Here is a 26,793-nt window from a genome sequence, read left to right on the forward strand (position 1 = left end):
GTAATAATAACCTGTGCAGTGATTTTTACTTAGAAATAGATGTGTCACATTGTTGTTCAACCTTTGATTTACGTTGGGAGAAATCTAAGCTTAAGCTAATGTCAAGAGTTTATTTGAAGTCTCTGTTATAATATCAGCATGTTGCTAGCACAGAGATTCGTCTGGTTTTCATAAATATTTTATGGGGCTATATCATCATCCTCATCATCATTTTAGGCTGGTTGACAAGGCTGTCCTCTCCCCCTACGTGTGATTGCAATCCGTTTCAGAGTTGTCTTGGAAAGTCAATTGATGATATTTCAATCAAAATGTTCTTAAAACAAATTCCATTCAAATTCTGTCTGAAAGGGGGTTAAGGTTTCATCCTGCTGCTTAGAGAATGATATGCTAAATGTAGCTTCCCATGGGCTTGGCTGCAGTCCAATGCTTTGTAATTTATAGTTCTCCTTCCTGATTCTGGATGTGACCTTGGAACCTTAACTCTGGGTAGATTTCTTAAGTTCATGCACTGGGCTTATTCTTTGTAAAACTGCCATCATGGAATCCTCTCCCGATTCTCTGGCTTGCAAATAATAATAAAAGGACATTTCCCAATAAACAAACCAAATCAGGTTAATCCAGCTGTTACCATACGGGCAGGTGGGTAGCAGGTTGCTAGAAGATGATTCATTTTCTCTGACTTTTTCACTAAAGCAACTGTTAGCCAGTAAATAACATTGCTGTTAAATGACCAAAAATGATTAGCTAATTTCAAAAGATGGAATGCATTTATAAAGAGATTTAAATTTTACTAGTCAAAGGCATTTTCTGCAGAGATATCTACAAAACAGCTATCATTGCAGATCTCCAATCAGCTGCTCTTACTGATGTACTTATACTGAGAAATCACTTGAAAGAAAGATAATATAATTTTAAAAAATGGTTACATTATATTGTAAAATTGTTATTATAGTTATTATTTTATAGTGTGTACAAGATGCTTTACAAAGAAATGAAAGAGTGAGTCCATGCCAGAGGAGCTTACAAACAAGACAGCAACATATGACATTTCTGAACAGAAAAATCATGTATCTGAGAAGTTATTTCCCCTTGAAGATTACATTCATTATAAGTGCTAATAGAGACGTATTTAAAATAACTATGATTACATCAGTTAAATAGCTGTTCTGAAATACGATGATTTAAGCTGTTGCATATAACTGTAGATTGTTTTAACAAAGTTCCTGAATGCAAGTAACAACTTCTATAAAGGTGGAGTAGATCCATGGTGCTTTTCTGTTCTTTTAATTCATTCAAGATTTTCAAGAATATAAATTCTGGAAGTATTTATCTTGATTCCTCCAGACTGAGGATATTTTTAAACAAACTAGGCAGAAAAGAGTGATGCATTTTTTAAAAACCAACTTTCATGCTTTTGTTTCTTGGCCAAGAGAATTATCAGTGATTTTCAGCACCAGACATTACAAAGATAAGTTTTAAGGCCACAAGAAGTCAACACTTGCCATTTCTTCAGCCTTTAAAAAAATAGAGTAGGTTTTTCAGAATACTCAGGATTATCTAACCCTGTGTCCACTAAACTCTATAGGAGTTTTTCCATGATTCAGTTGAAGCACTTTTGAAAATCCCACCTGCCTTGTGTACTGAGGGTATTAGAGCTTTGTTAGGGTAACAAGATCTTTATCAAGAAATTAGATGCTTAAAATCTGATTGTGCAAGTGTTAATTTAAGAACTGCTCAGAGGGTGCTCAGCACCTCTCAAGATGAGACACAATAGGCCCAATCCTCAGCTGGTGCAAATCAGCATCGCTCCACTGGGCTTTTTTCATGTTATTACTAACTTTTTAATTTGATTATCAACCTAACTTGTCTAAGGGCAATAAAAATGAATACCATGGTTTAGACCAAGGATCTCAAACTCGAATCACCATGAGGGCCACATGAGGACTAGTACATTGGCCCAAGGACCACATCACTGACCCCCTTCCCCCTCGCTGCTCTGGCCCCACCCCCACTTCACCCCTTCCGTGAGGCCCCACCCCTGCCCCATCTCTTCCCACCCCTTCCCCACCCCCATTCCAACCCCTTCCCCAAATCCCCGCCTTGCCCCACCTCTTCTCCGCCTCCTCCCCTGAGCATGCAGCTCCCTGCTCCTCCCCGCTCCCTCCTGGAAAGGGCTAAGCACCACCAAACAGCTGTTTGGTGGTGGGAAGCGCCTGCCGGTAGGCAGAGGAGCTGGGAGGCGGAGTGGGGGGAGGGGAGCCTGGCAGGCCACAGGAAATAACCCCGTGGGCCACGTGTTTGAGACCCCAGGTTTAGACACACAAGGATGGTACTTCAGAGAATTTTCCTTAATAATTTTAAAGATACAGAGGAATCACATTTAAAATCTCATGTATTTCCCATTTTAAAACATATGGTAAAGAAAAAACTGGTGGAATTCATAAAATGGTATGATGTAGCAATGGGAAGGCCATCTAGATCTCAGTTCACTACTGAGATGTGCAAGCAAAGTTCCTGCACATCCCTAGAGGCAGTCGGAAGCATATTACTTTCATGCATGTTTCCTGACAAAAGCTGGAGTAACTGTTATTACACGGCTGTGCTCCTCTCATGCAGCTCCAACATATCTGAAAGCACACTAGTGCATGCAGGCACAAGAGCGTATGGGCTAGAAGGGAAGAGTGGGCATGTTCTGCCTTCTAGGCCAGTGAGCTAGGTTTCAGACCTCAAAAGTTGTTCAACGAGCTAACAAGTCACTCTAGTTTTAGGGCAGGAATAATGCAATCCTCATCTCTTTGCAGAAACCCTTTTCAGGGACAAGCCAGTAAAGGAGTGTCAATGAGAAACCAGTCACAGGTCTCTTCTCCCCATGTGTGCTAGGGGCACTGCCCAACGTGAAATAGGAAAAAAAGCACTGTTCTACAAGACACGCTATCAGTCAGATGTGAAGCTGGAGTGCACATCACCCTTGGGTCAGATGTGCAGCCGTTCTACTGACCGCTGCTCCTGGATAGTGGTGAAGGGTATGTCTGTGTGCTGTACACTAGGCATTTGCTTTGGCACTTGCTCTGTAATTGTGCTGTAAACCATCTGATTATTGGCTGCCGTTTACACAAGAATTTGGCTAGATGCCAACGAGAGAGGCATCTTTGATTGGTTATCTGAGTATATTGTGCATAGGGAGTTGGATAGTCCCACTTGTAACAACGCTTGCCTAGTTCCTCCCTCAGTAGCTTAAGCAACTGAATACTGCCTGTTGGGTGCCTTGTGGAATATGAAATTATCTGCATAACTCACAGTGTACTTGGCAATGTTTTATGAGTTTGCTAGCACACCTATCTGAGAGTCAATCTAGCTGTGCCATAGATCTGGCTGAACAGATTCCCCCTCATTTCTAAGGACTGAACAGAGCTATCAAAGACAATTTGTAAAATGAAGACTCTGGATTTGAGTTTGAAAGACACTGTTCACTTTCTCCAAGTAGGAAGCTTCTCCAAACGAAATGTCTGTCCTAGAATGGTCCCTATCCCTTGAATTAGGGTATATAGGAGGAGTTGGCTTCTAAAGTGTGATAAGAAAAGTAGGTTCCTTTAACTTCTTCAGTGTGAAAACATTTTCTTTACATACTCATGGAAATGCCCATTTACTCACTGGTAGTGATTTTGAGATTGATTCCTACAATCCTCTGCATCAGCTATTCTCTTGGCTCAACTAATTGTGAAGTAACAACCATTCCCATACTAGCTCCTCTGAGTCTCCTGACATCTCTTTCAGATGAATAGGAAAGCAAATCAGCGTGAAGAGGGACAATTTAGTATTTATCCACATTTGGAGACTGAGGGTGTAATTGATGGATAAGGAATATAAAAGAGAGGAATACAAGAAAGGAGTTGGTCTAGTTTTGAAAAGTGGATTTGCTTCCTGATCCCAGTTAATAACATCTGTGTGACACCTTTTGAATCATAGACTGTAAGGCCAGAAAAGGTTGCTTGATTAATCCAACCTGAGCCTTTTGTATTTTACTATACTACTCACTGTCTTTCTCAGGGATATCATATCTAGCTGGTTGTATAAGAGTGGCATGTATGGTGCATTGACCAATTCCTCTGACAGCCTATTAAACTACTCAGTTGCTCTTTTTTTGTTCAGAACTTTGTTCTAATATCTAGCAAAACTTTTTCTTTCTTAGCTTTAGGCCATTGCTCCCTGTCTTACAATTTTCTGAGAGTGTGAATAATTCCCTTCCTTCATTTCTATTGTTACCTTGAAGGTATTTATAGACTGTGACCATGTTACCTCTTCTCTTTTGCCAAACTCTATGAATTTAGCTTCCTCAGCCTCTTTGTACGTGCCTTGTTCTCTAATCCATCCATCACTATTGCCCTCCTTTGTTTTTCATTTCCTTCTTCTGAAGTATGGGGACCAGAAATATCTACCGTATTTCCAAGTATGTTTGCACCCGGACTGTGTATGGCAGAGTTACTTCTCTAGATGTATATGCAGTTCCCCCTGTTATCTGCATTTTCTTATCATAAGACACTATTTTTGTTTGTGACTGGTTACTTTGTGACACCTCTCTCTTCTCTCAACTAAACATTGCAAATGAAAATATATTAGGATGCGCTCCACTTTGCTTCCCATGTACAAATAGAAGGAAGTGAGGCTAGCCCATGGAACTGGAAGCAAAGACTCTTGGGTTCTATTTTCAGCCATTTGTCTGAGACTCCTTTCATTTCTCAGCTTCCCCTTCCGGAGAAGGAATCAGCATCAGTCCTGCTACCCTATTCCTGGGCATTACCTTGCACCAGGAATACAGCCAAGGGACTTGCATAACACCACTTGCACCGGCACTTGGGAATATGTAACTAGCATCCCTGTCAACACCTCTTTTAGTATGCATTGGTGAAGTTCTATCATTATTACTAGAGCTGACGGAAAAATGAAATTTCCATCCCAGGGGAAATTCCAATATTTGTTTTCGTCCCAATTCAAGATGAAAAGTTAAATTATTTAAACTTTTTATGTGGAACACAAAATTCTGAAAAATTTCAGTTTGGGAATGTTGAAATGTTCCACTTTGACATGGTTGACAAACAAAACATTATGACCTCCCAAATGGACACATTTTGTCTTGGACTCTCTCACTTTACCTGAACCACCATGGCACCTCAAGGGAGTTGTAGTTCCTGTCATCCTTCTGCCCAGCCAGACTCCATGTCCTTTGCTGCACTGTGGAGTCCCTGTGGCTGAGCTGCTGCAGTGCCTCATGAGACTTCCTGTCCCATCTTAATTTATTTTTCAGACTCTACAACTCCCATGAGGCATCACAGAAGCATAGCCAAGTCTGGGATATACCACAGTTCATCATAGTAGCTGGAGTCCATCCAAGGAGCATGGCCTGTAGGGAAGATGGGGGCAGGAGAGACATGGACCTGCAACTCCCATGAAGTGCCATGGTGCCTCAGGAGAGGAGAGAGATTCTGAGACTAAATCTATTGATTTGTGTCAGATCAATATTTCTAACCAAAAAACAATGCTTCAATTAGATTTTCCCAGTTCTACCAAAAATAGATTTTTTTCCCCTTGTGGACAGTGTTGATTTTCATGAAAATCCCATTTCTGACAGGAAGATTCTTTTTTAAAAAATCTTTAGACCAGCTCTGATAAACTGTTCCTAGATACTTTGGTACAGAACTGTTATTTTTTTATTCTGGAAAATAGAAAAACAAACCCTACAACTCGACATACTCTTCTGAGATATTAACCAAAGTCACACTGCAATAAAACTCTCTTTTGCCATGACCCCTGCAAAAAACCTGACAACTGTCAGGCCACTGGTGTGCTGAGACCACTGCCTATCATGTGACCAGTCCTGTCTCACTGTCTCCTTGTCCTCCCTCATCTGTCTATCTGTGTCCATCTGTTCTCTCTTGTCTTCTAATTAGATTGTAAACTCTTTCGGTCAAGGACTGTCTTTTTCTTCTGTGTATGTACAACACCTAGCAAAGTGGGGTCCAGGTCCATGACTGGGGTTTCTAGGTGTTACCACAATACAAATAATAATATGTAATAATAATCATTTCATTTCATTTCTTTTTAATTCTGCACCCAGGATCATTTTGGATAATTCTCAATCCCCCTTGGATCTTCTGGAACCAAAAGTATCCATAATAATAACAGTAACAACAACAATCAGTGTCACACCTAGTCAGTGTGAAACAAAATATTCATACTTAGCAACATGGTCTACCTTATCACTGCTTCATCTCACTACACTTCAAACACATACATGGCAGGCGTAGCAAGACAATGTGAAACAGAATACAAACATCTCCCATGCACATCACTGCAAGATGAACAATTCCAAATTTTTATAATGCCCTGTCTCTCAAACAGTTGGTGGTTTTTAATGCCTAAACCTTACCATGGAAATAGATTACTAATGCCTCCGTATTTAGTTAATAATTAAACTCAAAATATTTAATATATCCTTCAAAAATGACTTTCCTTTAATTTCCTCAGCAGAGACACCAACAGCTACTGGATGCATATTGAACTGCACTACCCTAATTAATGACATTTTTTTTTAATCATCATTGATCCTTACAAATTTGTCAGTTTCTAAATAGCAGCTCATCGCTCGCATTGCTTGTGGGACCTCTGCCCATGGTTTAATAGGGCAAAAAATATTCCCCTCTCTCTGTGGTTTTTTCCCATAGTGTTTACTACATTCTCTGTATTACCTGAATTCTATTTTTTCTTCTGTTTCTAAATACAAAGATATTTCAAACAACAGCTGCTTTTGTCACAATATACAGTATGGATAACATACAGAAAAGAGAGAGGGGAAAAGGCTAGGATAGTGTATAGGCAAAACAGAAGCCTAGATGAGAAAGGGAGAGATGTAAAGAACACTGGGAAAATAATCCCTAATTAACACTTTATTTTCACTTATTTTTCTGTCCTTGAATTGATCATTATTTCCTCATTATAATTGTTATTTAAAATTATTTGCCAAAGATTTTCAGTGAATAATTAATTCTTGGTTTGTAGCTCATGTTCAAGTAGCTCATTTGGGTTAACGAACCTCTCATTGGTTTGAATCTAAAAGGCTATTTGTCAGCCTGTGTGGAATGATTGATAGTTTTAGATCGGGTTTCTACCAGACAAGCATGAATATAAACAAACATTGGCACCCTCTTTGGCAAAATCAGTGAAGGACGGAAGGCATGGGGGATGAGCTGCTCCACAGGTGGTCTCTCCAGAAAAGGGGTAATGCATAGCAAGAATGTGGTGCAGGGAAAGATGCTTTACCAAGTTGTTGTGTTTTACCAGTGATTAAACAGAAGCCATCAGATCCCAGGATTTTCAATTCAATATCTTTCACCAGCACTAAACTCACTTTAAAAAAATCACAAAACAGACACTCAGAAGAGGATGGCACAATCCACAACTACTTTGAGGAAAAAGGGGAGACATTAGTGCTATACTGAAAAAAGAGGATTGGATGAGGTAACGGATCCACCATATTAGGCAAAGGGGAAGAGAGGCCTGGGTGAGACAAGAGAGGGGGAAGTGCAAAGTTCAGAGGAAGAGCTGAACAGTGTAGTGAAAAGAACCATGCTGGGTGATACCAGGAGAACTGTATGTCTGTGTCATTAGGAAGTGCAAAAGTAGAGAAGAAAAAGATGCCCATCAGTGAAATGCTTCTTAGAGAAGAATCTAGGGAAAGAAAGGAAGGAAGTGAACACAGAAAGTGTATGCAAAGGACAAATGTACACAAGAACTACAGGATGAAATGTAATCCAAGAAAAAGAATAGGAGACAGACAGAAAAACAGGTTGGGAGAACTGGGAAGAATTTGGGGGATTTGCAAATAAGAAAACCTATCTGAATGGAGGCCTCTCGTGTCCAAACTGGGAAGTAAAAATTTAAAAACCCATGCAAAACTAACACCAGCAATGCAAGACTATGTCTAATCATGTCGTGCCAAATCCCGGTAAACCAACTGAAAGTCCAAGTAACAGGACTTTGCTCAATATAAAAGCATCATGCGGCTTTGTTATAGAATCCTCAGCCCTAACCAGCTGAGGCGTCTGTGCAGCTCGTCTGAAGTTGCTAGTAGAGCGCATAATGGCAGTGGCTGTTGCAGCCGGCTGCTCCCTCTGACCCAGGCAGTATTTTTGTCCAGAGAATCCAAAATTTCCACAGGCCATGCTCTAGCTTGCCGACAGTCTCCCTAACAAAGTGGTGCTGCAGAGCTCTTTACACCATCATAGGTAGGGCCCTACCAAATTCACAGCCATGAAAAACATGTCATGGTCCATCTGTATAGTATGGGGTAAAAGCACACAAACGACCAGATTTCACAAGGGGAGACCAGAGTTTCTCAAACTGGGGGTCCTGATCCAAAAGGGAGTTGCAGCGGGGTCGCGCTATTGCCACCCTTACTTCTCTGCTGCCTTCAGAGCGGGGTGGCCGGAGAGCGGGGGCTGCTGACTGAGGGCCCAGCGCTGCAAGCAGCAGTGCAGAAGTAAGGGTGGCAATACCGTACCATGCCATTCTTACTTCTTCTCTGCTGCTGGCAGTGGCTCTGCCTTCAGAGCTGGGCTCCCGGCCAGCAGCCGCTTCTCTCCAGCTTCCCAGCTCTGAAGGCAGCGCCGCCACCAGCAGCAGCACAGAAGTAAGGGTAGCAGTACTGCAACCCCCCCATAATAACCTTGTGACCCCCCCACAACTCCTGTTTGGGTCAGGATCCCGACAATTACAACACTGTGAAATTTCAGATCTAAATAGCTGAAATCATGAAATTTACAATTTTAAAATCCTATGACCATGAAATTGACCATAATGGACCAAATTTGGTAGGGCCGTAATCATAGAGTGGAGAGGGCGGAGTATTTTACCTATAATCCACTGCCTGGCTGCTGCACGGTGGAAGCATGGAGAGGACTTGCCTGGCTATGTTAATTGCCCCAGGTTTTGATCTAACACCAGCCTCATTATTATAAAAATAAATGCACAGTGAAATGTACACAAAGCCCATGTTGCAAATTCACATATGAAATCATGTGCAAAACCAGCATCAACACTGTAGAATGAAATCTTTGAAGGGTGGTGCAAATGGGTGCTCCTCACCCACTTGGTCTCACAAGGGTTTAGTGTCCCCCTCCTTTGTTTGGGGGTGAAGACATTCCTGCCTCTTTCTCTCTCCCTCCACCCTTCCTTACAGCTGAGGAAAGGTGGGAGAGAGACGAATCCACCAAGACCCAGTGCACCTTCTCTGTTGGGCCCCATAGGGAAGGGGAAGGAGAAGAAAAGGACTCCCAATTCTCTTCCACTGACTCCTTTGGGAATAGGGAAGAGAAGACGACTCCCAAAGTCCACTTAGAGACCCACTGGCACTCCCTTCATCTCAAAGTGGTGAGGGGTGCATATTGTAATGATCAGAGTAGCAAGTATTACAATATCTCAGCACTTCTCCCAAATACCATCCCTTTAGGCAGCCGCCCCCTCAAAAGGCTTTGTCTCCCCCCCCAACACAAATCCCTCTTCTCACCTGCAGTAGTATTCTGCTAGGGCAGAAGGAGAGAGGCACATAGCATTGCCTCTCTCTTTGTCATCTTCAGGCTGTCCCCTCTTCCAGTCTTCATTCTTTAACACAACTGGCAAGTAGACAAGCTGATCAGGGTGTATCTTAATAACACAAGGTCTCGCAGTCAAACCCTGGAACAGGACTAGTAATTTTGGATAAGATATTGTCTGTAAAGGCACCAAATGCAAAGAATAACCATTCTAAAGGAGAAGGTTAAGCCCGATGACCCACGTGATTTTTTCCATCACTAGTATCTATGTTTCTATTAAGAAAAAACCTTACAACAAGAAGAAGGATCTAATGCTTATTACTGAAGTGATGACTGCCACAGAAGTATCTAAGTTACACAGACCTATACTTCAGTGCATTATGATGGACAGTATGTTATGTCTGGTAAAAGGGCTTTATTTATGGCCTGTGTACAGATGACCTGTAGAGCATAAAGTATTGCCCTTGAAGAACATCGTCCTAGAGTGCAGGGTCCTGGTATTGTATAGCCAAAGGGTAGGGTTTCAGATCTCTACATGAACTGTAAAGGAGGACTGTGTTTGGAGTTCTGAGGAAGCATTCCAGGCTTTTTACTCATCTGCCACCTTCGGTGGAGATAATTAATCCTGACATTGAGTTCTATACGCCTACTGTTCTGTGAGTGCAACCATTGCCAGCACTAAAGGATAGAGTGAGCAGAGATGTTTTGAGGAAATCTATAGAACTACATTATTTATGGTCACTGTAAACCTGAGGAATGCTGGAACCCTAAGGAGAATTACAGATCTTAGGAAAGAAAATAAGTGAAAGATTGTAAACTCTTCAGGGCAGGGACTTTCTCTTATAAGGAATATCCAATCATAGAATATCAGGGTTGGAAGGGACCTCAGGAGATCATCTAGTCCAACCCCCTGCTCAAAGCAGGACCAATCTCCAATTGTTTTTGCTCCAAATCCCTAAATGGCCCCCTCAAGGATTGAACTCACAACCCTGGGTTTAGCAAGCACAATGGAGCCTCATTCTCAATTAGGGGCTGAAAACATTATTGTAATCATAGGTGCCGACTCCGTGGGCTGGAGCACCCACAGCAAAAAAATAGCGGGTGCTCAGCATGCACCGGCAGTCCCCGCAATCAGCTCGTCCCCCTCCCTCCCAGAGCCTACTGCCCACTGCGGCATGCAGGAGGCGCTGGTCGGGATGGAGAGGAGTGAGGGCGGGGTGTGGTTGTGGAGGGGTGGAATGGGGCAGGGCAGGGTCAGAGCAGGGACAGGAAGAGGCAGGGCAGAGGTGAGGGCTTGGGGGAAGGGGTGAATGGGGGTGGGGTCTGGGGCAGAGCGGCGGACGAGCACCCCATGACAACTTATAAAGACAGCACCTATGATTGTAATGCAAATACGTAATAATAAAAAGCTCCAAGTATTATCAATGGTCATTATTAGAATAACGTCATTTATGTACCTCTTTCATAAATACATATACATACTCCATAGGAGTGTCTTTGAGTATATACACACAGTGCTTCTGTGCGCACGCATGTCCGTGTGTGCGTACTCTGTAGTAGACAGACATCAACATCATCTTGCTGAAAACGTAATCTTCTAACAGAATAGATACCATGATAGATGCTGGGTTTGATGAGGTGTTTAGGAGTGCATTCAATATATTTGGCCTAGTCAGAGACCTGTGGAATGTATATAATGGAGGTGTTCTCTCTCTCCTGAAGCAGGAACACTACACCTATAACTGTTAATTACATACACACAAAGAGAGAGGGGAGAATGGACTCTGTAGTCTATAGATTAAAACTGAAATAAGATAAACTGGGTCTCTATTTTTAAATCAGTCTCTGTAGTCTGATCCTGTGCTCTATGCTCAGGCAAAATGCAGTTTTCAGCTGGAGTTTGGCCATGAGTCATGAGTGCAGGATTGGGCCTTAATGATCAGTTTCATAACACATTCCTTATTCTTTTTCATACACGCTAAACTTGTTTTATTCACAGAAGAGGTCTCTGGGGTCAGCATGTGCTTCACAATACTTTAGCTAACATTATTAACACCTTCAGAAACTGCAGTCATTTCTGTATTTTCTTCTTGCTGTGCCTGCATTTTAAAGAACATTATTTCCTTCTAGAAAAACATTCAGTTCTTGCAATCAGTGCTCATTTTTGTAAATTAAGGAATAAATTGTGCCAAATTGTTCTCTCTTTCAGGATTATTTGCAGTGCGGTTTATGCTGCTCTCCCTATATCTATTGCGTGCTTTACAGGAAAATGAAATCATTACACACAACACAAATTACTAGACCTCTTTCATAATCACACACTCTTAATTGGCATGTAAGAGCTCCGATCACTGTAATTCATGCAGTCAAATGTCTCCAGCTCATTTTTTTTCTCCCAAGTTTAAAGGTCAACAAGAATATTTTTCTTTAATTTGACAGGCACACAAGAAGTAATGCAAGACTCATTTATGGTCAGGTAATGCACAAAGAAATCTATAAATCAAGCTAAGGGGAATATTAGATCATGCTCATATCTGAACCCATCTGGCTTAGTTCACGAAAGAATCAATATGCGGCAGAGAGCTCAGTATTACCAGTGATTTATGCTCTTGCATCTAGGGGGAGAAACATTTGCAATTTTTTAAGTCCCTTCATCTCATCCTAAAACAATAGAGTATGAAAAAAGAAACTACAATGGGCTATTACAAAATATACATTAGATACGTAATTTGATGGTAGGTTTTTGATTATAGCTGCTGGAGGAAAGAGTGATTCTGTGTTTCATTCATCTTCATGACTCAGCATTTTTCTAGTATTTTGATTTTCTCCCCCCAAGATATTATTACTATGGAGCTGTTGAAGAATAAAGTTAACCCAATTTCCATGTGTCTGATTATTGCAAAGGGATTGGAGTTGACATTTCTTGGGCACTGTGCTAACAGCAAAATAGAAAATACAAAAGTCCTACTTTTCTTCACAGCCTCTCTATATATTACTTTCCCTAATTCCCACACCTAAAAAATGTACAGTCCAAATTTTATCCCACCCCATGTCATATCAAACATTAAAGCTTTTGATCACTCTCTGAACATACAGGATTTATTTGAAAGCTTTCCATGTATACAGTACATCTCTCAACTTAATAAAATCTCCAGTTGGCCTCAAGTTCAGCCTCCCCAAGAGGCAAAATGAAAAGTGTCAAATTGCATTGCTGTACTCTGTATGCACCAGAATGGGAGATGGGAATAGGCAGACATAGAGGGAGAGATTTCACAAAGCAATTAGAGTATGAAGAATAGATACTATGGAGACAGCACTATAAAAATACCTGGATAGACGGGACAAATAAAATGTCCATTTCAGTCATTTCAGCTACAATTATTTGCTTTACATATAGTGCAGCTATCCCTGAGACAAGTACAGAATGCAGCTTAATTTAAATTTGGAAAGGCTACAAGTTGAATTCACCATATAATTTTTTTCCAGCAAGCATGCACAAGTAAAATCAATAACCTTCTCACTGTAGGTTGATAAATTATGACATTAGGTATCATTGATCTAGCCAAGGTAAAAGGAGGTGAAAATAATGGAAATCTGATGGGTGTGATTAGAAATACTTGGGATATTCCTTTGAAAAGCTTGATAAGTAAAATGATCCATGTACTTATGCATATTGATTTTAATACATAGAAGAAGCCTATCTGAACCAAAACATGTTTGCTTGTACAGGTATTTTAGGGGCTGTGCTGTTGGAAATCTGTAAGAGTATGAATTATATTTTAGTTCAGTGCACTGAAAATATTTGTTTAAAACATGTGTTTCTATAAGCCACAGTTATACTACTGCATTTTGCCATTTGCTGCAGTTGGAGCTTATTCTGCTATAAGGTTTATCAGGTATTTATTTAAAGGCTTTACCTTATTTCTGTATAATTATGAATAATGAATACACTCATTAATTTACACATGCTTTACAAACATGGAGCATGATCTTATGGATTTTACATGAGTAAGGATTGATACAGTGGGTCCATCGCTGATACTTTCCTGTACCCTAAAGAGCTTGGCACATAGTATTGATTCTTTCAGAGGTCTATCCTTTTAACAGATAATAATATATCAGCCATTTGGGTAGCACCTTACATCCCAAAGGATCCCAGAGTGCTTTCTAAACTGAAGAGACTGGTATACAAACTATCAGAGAGCATTTCATCCATCACTGGAATGCAGTCACATTTAAGGAGAAATATGGTAACTGTCTGACAGCATACAACACTACAGAACTGTCTAGGACAGGATGTAAAAAATATAATATCCAGTCAATTTAAGGGGAATGTGGGGTAGAATTAGAACATGGAATGTGCTTTACCAGCTGGAACCTGGCCAACATACCAAACCCATAGCTTTCACTCCCTTACACCTCCTGCTGCAGTCTCTCCCACTCTCTCTGTCTACCCCTGAAATTTCTCTTTTCCATTCTGGGGTGAGTAGTTAACCCTTGCGTGTCTCTTTTCTCCTTGGTTTCTTTCCTCCAGGGTCTCTATGCTCTCACCTCCACACCCCCACTTAGGGTTTCTTTCTCCATGAATCTCCCCTTTCCACCTCACATTGGGATGTCTCTCCTCATCTTCTCTTTGCAATCTCAACCTTTTCATTCCATGTCCCCATCATTACTGCAGCTTTGGTCTCCAGCAGACTTTCCCAGCTGATGCCTCCCTTCCCCCTAGTAGGAAACTGGATGCAGGACTCCTCTCTTTCACCTATGTACCTACAGCCACCTCCGTCCTGCCTCCCAAACACCCTCGTTTGGGGAGGGCCCTTCTGTGGTGCTCCTCCCCCAGCTAGACGGGGTCTCTTTCACTGCTCCATTCTACTCTGTCTCCAGCCTAGTTACTTCCAGTATCAAGACAGGCAGACACCAGCAGAAGGAAAATGAGAGAGGAGCCTGCTGCAGCGTGTCACAGTGAAGGGCAATGGCCCTTACAGATATGCAAGGATTTTGAATGTTCACTGATGGGAACTGAGCCAAGCCTGGGGGACCAAGGGCTGTGAAGAGTGAGTGGAAAGAGGGTGCACCCAACTACATCCTGCAGTGAGGGGCCTGCAGCCTGCCAAGATTAATTAATACCCCCAAATCTTACAGAAGTCTTCATGGGATCTTTAATGACCATCAGAGGACAGGATTTCTGTTTTCCATAGAACACCAAAGATGGCATCTTCAACACCATAATGACCATAGGACCAGGCTGGAATATTGCTTCTGGGGTAGATCGTTTAAGTGAACACTACTGTGTGGCATGCAACTTACATAACAAAACATAATATATAATGTGACGTAATGGTAATATAGAGAGAATTACAGCTACAATCGCTCTCTGAGAAATTTTTTTTGGGGGGTGGGGGTTGTTATGTCTAACCAGTTTCAGAAGTCTTTTTAAAATATGGTAACAGGAAATGTGTATGTGCAGATATGCCTCATTGAAAAACAAAGTTTTGCATCCCATTTTCCTTCCACACTTGGGATTCTTCCAAAGTTTCTCTCAAGCATGAAAAATGAAAAATGCTTTCCTACAGGTCTTTAGAAATTTCTTGTTCTGTTTCTGGTGTAATGAATACCAACTGATTGTTGAACTGACACTAGTTACAAAGCCTGGTCCACATGGGACACTAGTATAGTATGAAAAATGAAAACATCCATATGTATTTCTCATTTGGTGGGAGTAGAAGATGATCCTGCAAATGAATTCTATATTTCTTCCCAATCATCCTTCACCATGCTCAGTACCTAAAAAGCTGTGTATTTCCCCCTGACAATAGCTAGTGTAGCAATCATAGATGTTATTTTGCAGTGGTGATAAAGGTAGTCTTCCAGACAAACAGAAGATGATGCAAGCATACCAGATAAGTAGAGGGAGATGATGATGATCTGGGTTGGAGAGAAAGAGGACAGAAATGCTAAGTTCTCACATGGCAACTGAACTGTCTGCTCAAACACACTGCCCACTCTCAGAATCAGAGCTGTTAGAGGCGGTAATGGTATTTGAGACAATCTAGTCCATTTCGCAGCACAAAAGCTGCAACTAGTGGGGCATGCAGATGAAAGCATTAGCTAGGGAAGAAGAGGACGTGGTGAAGCCAAACATGGAGAAGTGGACCAGATTAGTGCACTAGACTTTTTGAGACTCAGAGTCATAGTCTAATTAAGACACAAATATAACTGAGTGAGAGAAATTTGTTGTCCCTCAGTTGCAATGGAATGTTATTTCACCAATGGGAGGACCAGTCTTTCTGCCACGTTCAGGTGGTAGTATTTGTACGTCTCAATTAGACTGGCATATTATTCCCAGTGGTGAGATCTTTGTGCCTATGAGGTCAGCATTATTATTTCTTGTTCATGCAACTCTTCTGCAAAGGTTTACTTGTTTAATGCTTGCTATTTATAAAAGTTTGTGCTTTGTAAATAAAGCTATGGCCTTTGCCTTTCCAACAGTGATGTGAAACTAAGTTAATGTACAGTGCAAGAAGAGAATGGGAGCAAGGCCAGGGTTAAAGTACATTTTAAAATCACATTTTTGCATTTGTAATGTATTCTTCTGACCTCGAGCATTTTATTTCAGAGAGATTTATAAAAATAGGTGTTCCGTGCACAGTACATCATAGGTTTATTTTGGACTGTTATTGAAAATGTACATTGCTCAAAGAGTAGTCACAGCAGATAATTTCATTTGCAAGCTTCAACAAAATGTTCTAGAGAAGGTGTCATTGTTGTTGAAAACGTTAATGATGGCAGAGTTTACAGATAACTTATTTGGCAATCAAAGCTGCAGCAACGGAAACTTCAGCAAGTCTTTTTTCACACACTTTACACCCCACATCCAAACACTTTAAAATTGCTCCTCACAAAATAACCAGCAAGGTCCTGATCCTGGGAGGTGTTGAGCACCTCATGGAAGGTGCCATGTGCCTTCATATCACATTGATTGCAATGGGATCAGGCCATTAAAGAAAATGAACATATAAACCTAGTGATTTTTATTTTCAGCTGTTGCTGAAGAAGGAAAGAGGAGGAGTTTGCAGGGCAATCTCCTCTTTACTCCTTGTGTTACACCCCGGGGTGAAAGTAAGTTACAGGACTTACCGGTACGCCAGAGTCCTGAGCAGGGGCGTGGCCTAAACCAGAAGAGGCGTGGCCTCAACCGGAAGAGGCAGGGCCTTAAATCCCGGGGCCCTTTAAATCTTGATTTAAAGGACCAGGGCTCCAGCTGCGGTAGTTGGCGGCGGTGAGCCCGGGGCCCTTTAAATCACCCCCGAGCTACCAGCTGCAGAGGTGGCTGGAGCCCTCGGTCTCGGGGGCGATTTAAAGGGCCCAGGGCTCCAGCTGCCGCTACCGCAGCGGAGCCCGGGCCCTTTAAATCACTGAGGAGCCCTGGGGGCTCGCAGCTGCCACCGCTACCCCGGGGCTCTGGGCTCTGGCAGAGCTTTAAAGGGCCTGGGGCTCCGCTGTGGTAGCAGCTGCCGGAGCCCCGAGCCCTTTAAATCCCCACCTGAGCCCTGCTGCCTGAGCCCTGGGGTAGCGGTGGCCGGGCTACATCGGGGATTTAAAGGGCCCCGGGGCCCCAGCCGCCGTTACCGCTCCGGCCCTTTAAATGCACGCCGGAGCCCCTCCGCCACTACCCCAGGGCTTCGGCAGCAGGGCTCCGGCGAGGATTTAAAGGGCCGGGGCAGTAGCGGTGGCTGGAGCTCCAGGGCTCTTTAAATCCCCGCCAGAGCCCTCCCACCTCTACCCCAGGGCTCGGGCAGCAGGACTCAGGCGGGGATTTAAAGGGCTTGGGGCTCCAGCCGCCGCTACCGCCCCAGCCCTTTACATCCCCTCCGGAGCCCTGCTGCCTCTACCCCAGGGCTTCAGCAGCAGGGCTCAGGCGGGGACTTAAAGGGCCCCGGGAGTGTAGTGGGGGCTGGAGCTCCACGGCCCTTTAAATCCCCGCCAGAGCCCCACCACCACTACCCCGGGGCTCGGGCAGCAGGGCTCAGGCCAGGATTGAAAGGGCCGTGGGAGGGGTAGCAGCGGCTGGAGCTCCGGGGCCCTTTAAATCCCCGCCGCAGCCCCACTGCCGCTACCCCAGGGCTTTAAATTGCCCTCTGGGAAAGCTGGTCCTGGTACGGCGCACCAGCTTTTACCGGTACGCCGTACCGGGGCGTACCGGCTTACTTTCACCTCTGGTTACACCCCTCATGTACCGTTCTCACTGAATCTTTAAAGTACAGATTTTTCAAGCTAGATGCTGCATATGTGCTTGTGTGTAAAAATCACACCACCACCCCCTCATATACAGTGATGATGCAACATACTGCACAGACATGACTTAGTACACTTATGCTTCTGTGACTGCCCCCCTCACCTGCACACAAATGGCTAGTCAGTGGCCTCTGTGAAATTCGGCAGTTTCTGTTCAGTTCCTCATTAGTCTGTATCACCAAACACACCATCAGAACTGACACTGTTGTAGGCAATCTTAGCAGAGAGAAAGACTGAATAAGCGTGGAGAGCGAACTTGCCCCTCACCCCAAAACTGGTTGTTTCCTATAGGAATGAGAGGCCTGGGAGAAAAAACTTGTAAACTGTCACTTCCCATGCTATCCCTTTTCCATGGATAAATATAAGATTTTAGGGCTGTCAATCCAGCACCTTTTCATTAGCACTGAAGTGCCTCACACAATTTAGATCTATGTATATTACACCAGCAGTCCTGAAGGATGTTGTACAAGTCCCATGTGATTCCTTTCTCTCCTTTTCTATGGTTTTACTTTGTCAGCAAAAAGAGAAGAGGTTCTGTTAATTATCCATTTATATGCTGAAAGTCACTAACGTACATTGTATCTAGTGAAAAACAGTTGTGTAGATAAGGTTCTCAATGGCAGATTTACAGGTCTGCTGTGTGTATGTTTTTAAAAAAATTCTGCTCCCTATTTCTGACCTGTGCATCCAATTTCATATATAAACATTTTGTTACACTCTTGTATTAGACGGATTCTGACACATAACTAAGATTGGGAGAGGAAGGATAGTCCAGTGATTAGAGCGCAACCCTGTGCTGTGGAAGACCTAATTTCAATTTCTTCTCTGCCATAGACTCCCTGTGTGATCTTGGTGGAGCTAGCACACTAAAAATACAAACATAGCTGTGACAGCATGAGTGGTGGGAGCAGCTAGCCATCCTGAGAATGTGCCTAGCATCTCAGAGAGGATGAATTCAGGGCAACTAGCTTATCCCAATCCTCACACCACTGCACTGCTATTTTCAGTGTGCTGACTTGATCAGAGCTAATGAAGGTATGTCTGCTTGAGCTGGAAATTACACTTCCAGCTCCAATATAGACGTACCTTTAGTCTCTGTACCTCAGTTCCCCATCTGTAAAATGGGGCTAATAGCACTTCCCTAAATCAATTATTAAAGACTGCGAGAAGCTCAGATCCTAAGGTGATAGTGGTCACATCAGTACCTAAGATAGACAGATAATGTATATCACGGGATTAGAAAACAAAGAGTTCTTTAAAAATTTAGCTCTTTTGAAAATATAGTTAGATGTCGAACTGAATTTTACTGTCTTTGGCTCTCAGGGTAGAGTTTCATGAGTCAGTCTCCTGAACAATATCACATGACACAGCTGAAAGTCTGTAAGTTAATATTCATGCAGCTTTTGCCTACATATGTGACTCTGCATACAGCATCCAAACAAACCACCTGCAAAGTCACACTCTCCTCTGTGACTGGTACAAACTGAATATCACTCACTATATTCCCCACTTTGCTTTCTTAGCCCTCCATGGTAATTAAATGTGCTTTTTTCCTCATGGGCAACAATTAAACATCTGCAAGAAGTGTGTGTGTAGGGGGGGAGGGTTATCGTATATGTGGAGAGAGAGAACCCAGATCTCTCTTCTTGGAGATAATTGCTTAGTTTAATGAGGAAGTTTTGCAGAATTTTTAACTATTGCTTCCATGGCTTGTTTAATTATTTGCATATGGTTACAGCAAGTTAAAAAGAGAGTGAATATACAGCATTTCTTCTTACTCCTGTGTTAGGTTTTAATGAAAGGAAGCACAAAGGTAAGATTCTCACTAATGATGGTGGGAAATTAGTTTCTGATCCCCAGAGGTCTTTTGAAAAATACACTAATGATAGAAAAAGGGCAAAGAAAATAAATGCAGTTCAAAGTATCACCTAGCCCTTTTAAGCTTTTTTTCCCAAAGATATACTATTCCCATTTAGTTTTGTGTTTATGTTTTCAGATTACGATACTGAAATACACACAGCAAATGAGGACTGACAAATGCTGTGCGGACTAGACAACTAATGCTAGCATAGCATATACTGTAAAGGTTACATGCCTAGAGACCCAGATCCAGAGACAGATTCATGAGGGTTTTTTTTTTTTTGTCTCAAGCTAGTGAAAAGTTGAATGTCTGGAGAGAAGGAAGCCATTATACAGCAGTAAGATCATTCTGAAGGGCAGCAACTCCATAGTCAGCTGCCCAGAATATTATAAAAGCAGTTGCTAATTCTTTTCCTCTCTCATTCCGTGAGGAGCTTTTACCGGTTACCCTAAGGCATATCTCACATACAACAATCCAGCTTGGAAGAAGAACATTCTTTAGTAACTCATACTCAGTGTCACCTTATGTTTCAGTAGCTCATTTGCAAAGCTGTGAATTTCTCCTGCATCGCGATGATGAGGATTTTAATAGGTTTGGCGTTTTGTGGGAGGTGTTTTTCAAGATAAATCTTGTTGCTTCAGTCAGATGGTGAAGAGCTTACCAAGCAAATGGGGCAAGCCAGCACTTGGGTGCTGAGGAACTTGTTCACCTGACATCACCAAAAGAGAGAGCTGTCTCCTGCGCTGCAGTTCAGTTAAGAACAGTTGAGACACGGAAGTTTTGATGACATTGCTAATGTGCAGTATCAGCACTTCAGAAAGGCTTTCCCCACACAGTCATCATTCTCTCTCTGTAACAGCATCACCAGTAACCTGCATCTTCCCCAGCCTCCCATGTTACCACCTACTTATGACATTAAAATACCACAACAATGAACTACTCATCACACAGCAGTGGAAGGGGTGGGGGGAAGAAGAGAAGGCAAAGGGAAGAAGAGGAAAGTAGATGGGAGAAGGCAGGGGAGTTACCCCTGATGTCACAGCCCTAAACAACAATTTTTCATGGGTACCAGCCAGTAGACCCCTAATACACAAATGCATCTTATTGTTAACCATCAGGTGCATGATTTGCATATGCGTTAGTTATGTGGTACAAATGTGACAGCAGTCACAGCATACCCAGTAATGGATCTCTTCAATCCTCTTCTCACATACTGTGAGCTGTGAATGCATCTAAACTACACATTACAGTTTGTAGGGGCCTCAGATTCCACTGCATGTTAATATGACATTTACTAACACTATTACTGCAAAAACCATTAAAAATTCATCCACCTAAATAGTCAGATAATGGGACAGTCTGGTTCAAAGCTGGGAAGTTCAGAGTGAAGTCTGAAATGCTGCACTTAACCCCAGTGTTATAACTCGCTAGTTTGGGGTCTCCCCACAGTGGTCCTGCCAACAGGTTAGCTTAAAGACAAAGCAGTAATTTTCACGGTGGTGAATGTGTGTGAACTCCAGTCATTGTTACTCCCTGTCACGAAGGCTGCAGAGATGAAACATTACTATCTAGAACCACAGGGGTTGCCTTAATGGCTTCCACAGTTTGGTACATTAAACTTTTACAGCAACATGTGACACCCAGCACAGTACAGCTAAGTTCCAGTCCCTCCATTGCATATTACTAATGGGCAACCCACGTATTACTCACAGCAAGTGGGTCAGAAATCATCCGCAGAATGATTTGGCTTTTAAAAAATATTATTCTAAAATGTTAGCTCTTCTTTTGATCTATTGGATTCATACTGAAAACCAGGCCACAATCTGTCATCTGGAGCAAAACTGCATGCATACAAAGCCATCAGTGAGGGCCAGATTTAGTGCCTGTAGAGAGTTCACTCATGCTCAAATAAGAGACGCATACAGTCTGAAGAGAAACTGCTCCCAATGAAGTTCAAATGAGCATTTTGGCGGTAGCAGCAAGAGTCTTGGGACTGGCACTAAGCAAAGAATGGATTTGGAACACACTGGGACTCATAAACTTGTTCTTTAGGAGGATTTGTTTCACACTACTTCAGTGGAATTGAATAGCGCAACGTCAGTAATACAGGTAATGGCAGCAAAAGTATGGCCTTTAAGATCAGAGTTGTTAGTCTTGCTGGCCAGCTCTTTCCTTAGCGAGTGAGCCTGAGGTTTCTTCCAAGCCTATCGCCACTAGCAGGGCTGGCTCCAGGCACCAGCATTCCAAGCAGGTGCTTGGGGCGGCACTGTGAAAGGGGCGGCAGTCTGTGTGCCGTCAGGGAGGTGTCTCGTCTTTCCGCGGCAGCAGCAATTCGGCGGCAGCTTCTGTCTTCAGACGTCCTGCTTGGGGCAGCAAAAACAGTAGAGCTGGCCCTGGCCACTAGGACTATGAGAGTAATGGGTCTTCACTGAGAAATAGAAAGCAGTCAAAAAGGGTGTGACACATTGCAGTGTCTAGCTCTGTGGATCCCTTGTAAGGTAGTGAAATAAAGCCACTGCCCCGATATCTGTTCTGATTTGTTTATTATGATGGATGCTGTTTGGTGTAGGAACCTGTCATAAATATAAAGGGAAGGGTAAACACCTTTAAAATCCCTCCTGGCCAGAGGAAAAACTCTTTCACCTGTAAAGGGTTAAGAAGCTAGGATAACCTCGCTGGCACCTGACCAAAATGTCCAATGAGGAGACAAGATACTTTCAAAGCGGAGTGGGGGGGAACAAAGGGTCTCTCTGTCTGTGTGATGCTTTTGCTGGGAACAGAACAGGAACGGAGTCTTAGAAGTTAGTAAGTAATCTAGCTAGATATGCTTTAGATTCTGTTTTGTTTAAATGGCTGATAAAATAAGCTGTGCTGAATGGAATGTATATTCCTGTTTTTGTGTCTTTTTGTAACTTAAGGTTTTGCCTAGAGGGATTCTCTATGTTTTGAACCTGATTACCCTGTAAGGTATTTACCATCCTGATTTTACAGAGGTGATTCTTTTACTTTTTTTCTTCAATTAAAATTCTTCTTTTAAGAACCTGATTGCTTTTTCATTGTTCTTAAGATCCAAGGGTTTGGGTCTGTGTTCACTGATGCAAATTGGTGAGGATTTTTATCAAGCCTTCCCCAGGAAAGGGGGTGTAGGGTTTGGGGGGATTTTGGGGGGAAAGACGTTTCCAAGCGGGCTCTTTCCCTGTTATATATTTGTTAGACGCTTGGTGGTGACAGCAATAAAGTCCAAGGGCAAAAGGTAAAATAGTTTGTACCTTGGGGAAGTTTTAACCTAAGCTGGTAAAAATAAGCTTAGGGGGTTTTCATGCAGGTCCCCACATCTGTACCCTAGAGTTCAGAGTGGGGAAGGAACCTTGACAGAACCCAAGAGTGAGCCCTCAGAGAGAAAAAGGAGAAAAACAGCCACCACACTCGCACCCAATGCCCATATTCCCAGCATATCATCCTTTAAAAAAAATCACAGCCAAAATTTTGCATTCTGACAGGATGGACTGTCAGATACAAACAAAGTTGCAGTTGCTTATTCAGGATTAATCTTGTTAAGAGCATTCAGTTAACAAACAAGTTACTATGTATCCTTCACATGATCTGGATCAATCTGAAGAAAAATGTGCAAGAACAATCCACTTTCTCCTTAAACAAGAACTGGACTTTCATTTCTTATTCAGTAAAACGGGAGGAGGGATAGCTCAGTGGTTTGAGCTTTGGCCTGCTAAACCCAGGGTTGTGAGTTCAATCCTTGGAGGGGGCCATTTAGGGATCTGGGGCAAAAATTGGGGATTGGTCCTGCTTTGAGCAGGCGGTTGGACTAGATGACCTCCTGAGGTCCCTTCCAACTCTGATATTCTATGAAAAGTATTGTGCCGGGTCATTAGCTGGTGAAAACTGGAATATCTCCATGGAACTCAGTGGATCTATGCTGATTTACACTAGCTGAGGATTTGGACCATATGAATATACTGTACCCATTACCCCACATGCTTATTGAGTATGACATGTACTATTGTTGTTCTCAGTAAAGCATATGAAAATTAAGCCTCATCAGAAAATGAGTGTTCTGCTGTGCAAATTTGACCAAAACACAATGTTTTGTGAAAAAAATCCATTTTGTAAAAAGCCATTTTTCATCAACAAACAGTCGACAAAATTGTTTGATCAGCTTTACTCAAAAATCAAGATAAAGAATTGAGAGAAATGGGGCTGGTTTTATGAGAACTTGAGCACATTACTGAGAAACAAAATTCCCAGCCAACTGAAGGAAGACGGGGTATAGAATAACATCTAGCTCTTATACCATGCTTTTCATCAGTAGATCTCAATGCTCTTTAAAAAGGGGGGTAACATCATTATACACGTTTTCTATATGGGGAAACTGAGGCACTGTGCAGTGAAGTGACTGGACCAGGGTTACCTACCTGGCCAGTGGCAGAGCCAAGAATAGAATCTAAGTCTCCTAAGTCCCAGTGCAGTGTTCTATCCACTAGCGCACACAGAATCCTCTATGCAGTTACTACTGAATCCATAGAAGGATGAAGCTATGTGAATACCAATGTCACAAACATTTAATAGGAAAATCGTGTTTCATTTCATTCTGTTAGTTTACCAACTATGTAAAATGTATACACCCTCAAGCATTCAAAAATCATGAGTCAGACTCCCGCAACATCATGAGATTGACTTTAAAATCCACAAGCTTTTTAAAAATAATTATTTTATTTATTAAATGTCATAATTGCCTTCTGCCTTTTATTTTCATAGATTCCAAACCCACAAGGGACCATTGTGATCATCTAGTCAGACCTCCTGTATAACTCAGGGCATAGAACTCCCCTAAACTAATTGCCAGAGCATATCTTTCAGAAAAACATCCAATTTCAAAAATTGTCAGTGATGGAGAATCCACCAAAACCTTTTGCAAATTGTTTCAATGTTAATTACTTTCACCATTATAAATTTTAATCTATATAAATAAAGACATCTGTTCAAAGCTCGTTGTGCCCCAACATAATTAATAATATAATAAATACAACTAAATTAAACCTCAGCAGCACTAAAATCACAGGAGCTTGGTCCTTCATCATTTAGGAAACACGCCCTCAGCCTTCTCCAGAGCAGTGCTCTAGTCCTAAAAGAAGTGCTCCAACCCACTTCAAAGAAGTGCCAGAATGCTCCCCCCAAAAGTGCCAGAACAGTGTTATGGCACGACTTGAGCCCTGCTGCAGAGACCGTATCAAACAGGGGTCTTTCACAGTGTGGCCAGAAAACTACCAAATACACTACTGAAAGTTCTCTGAACTGAGGGAGCAAGTCCCAGAATCTAAGAGCCCTGCTAGTCTCTCCGTCTCTTTTATAATGAGGAGGATCCAGCTTGAATACGACTGGTGACCACAACCGTGGCAGTATGGCATGGGGAAAGTGGAAAACCTTCAGATAGGTACTTTGATGTGACGCAAGGACACATGAATAAGCCATTAGCGAGCAGACCCCGAGATAATGGTTGAGAATGGAGGAAAAACTCAAAACACCTAAACCAATAAAGCTATGAACTGTTTGAAAGTATGACTATGAAACAGAAACCTACACCATCATGGAATTTAAATAAATTGGCATATTACAACATTCCAGGACATGAATCTATTCTGCACTGTACTTAGTGTTAGGAAACTGCAATGATGGATTGAAAGATTTTATAATTGCATTTGATGCATGACCAAAATGCAGGTTTGTCGCAGAGGTTTGTAATGTAACTAAATTATCAAATATTTGTTAGAAAACCAGCAGCAAAAGTTCAGTTCATATGATATGGGGCTATATATATTGAATGAAATGTTAATTTATTATGCTTCAGCTGAGAACTTTTAAAATAGTCTTATTTTCTTGAATGTATGGGTTTATCATTATCACCATGAACACAACTAGCACTGTTCAAGGTTTCTTGCTGAAAAGAAATTGAGCGTGCAAATACTCTTTCATCATAATCACTCTGGCTGTGCAGGGTAATTCATAAAAGAGCCAGAAATATATTGAAATTCAATATTGTTTTAGTCCAAATCAATATTAATAATTGTTTGCATTTTTAAAGTGCAATTTACAATTGAAAAATGTACAAAGATCAACCAGTAGTTGCTAGCACATCAAATTTTCCTATTAAACTTAAAGGCAGAATAATTTTACTTAAAAATGTTTCTTATAAAACAGGAGAAGGCATTGATCTGAGAAAATAGCTATCTATTATTTATATGTACAACATTAGAACCTGTTTTAATTATACATGAGCTAAAAGGTCAGTAACTATTTTAGTTTTTAAGGTCTTGATTTTAAAATTGAATAGTTTCATACAAATATTTACAATGGGTGCCTGCCAATTTCTTTCAGTTCTGGGAGTGTTCATAATGGCTAAGTTCACATACACATTAGCCAAGGTTAATTCTTGAGATTCGGTGGTAGGAGGGGAATCTCTCAGCATGTATAGCAGAAATTGCATAGTAATTTACAGATGTGAATCTTCTGATTTGCTACACTGCAAAAAATACTTAGCTTATAAAATATATGAGTGAAACCATAAAGCGCTGCTGGATAACCCAAGAAGTATCAATGATCAAAAGTAAAAATTGTCGGTTTTTCCCTGCCACTAAGGTTTGGGTGGGCCAGCATCAGTTTCTAAATGAACAGTAGACCTGCTTTATGGGGAGCTTTTGTGATAGATCAACATGTATGTTTTTCAAAATGTCAATTAATAGGCCACACTTTATGCCAATTTCTGGACCCACTGAAGTCAGTGGCAAAATTGAGTTTAATGGGATCAGGATTTGACCCCATTTTCACTGATTGACATAATAAATAATAAAAGGGGAAACATTTATTATTTATATTATAATAGCACCAGGAAGTACCTGGCCACTTTCACCAAGGGCTGTACATAACCGTGCTAGGGAAAAATGGGTAACACATTTTATTTTCTTCAAAAAAATAATTTAAAATATTTTTAAAAACCCCGAACATTAGAAATTCTTATGAAAATTTCCATTTATTCAAAAT

General features: G+C 41.8%; 1 protein-coding gene and 1 long non-coding RNA gene across 2 annotated transcripts in view; one reads left to right on the forward strand and one right to left on the reverse strand.

Moving 5' to 3' along the window:
• Window positions 1-26,793, forward strand: part of CHST8 (carbohydrate sulfotransferase 8) — a 262,245-nt gene that overhangs the window by 10,322 nt on the left and 225,130 nt on the right. The window lies entirely within an intron of this gene.
• LOC122462531 lies at window positions 288-16,738 on the reverse strand. Its single transcript, XR_006285121.1, has 3 exons — window positions 16,722-16,738; window positions 9,560-9,665; window positions 288-562 (listed from the first exon to the last, which is right to left on the reverse strand). It is a non-coding gene; the product is annotated as an uncharacterized LOC122462531 (long non-coding RNA).

The sequence above is a fragment of the Chelonia mydas genome, chromosome 12 (assembly GCF_015237465.2).
Source record: "Chelonia mydas isolate rCheMyd1 chromosome 12, rCheMyd1.pri.v2, whole genome shotgun sequence".
In the NCBI taxonomy this organism is placed as follows: domain Eukaryota; kingdom Metazoa; phylum Chordata; order Testudines; family Cheloniidae; genus Chelonia; species Chelonia mydas.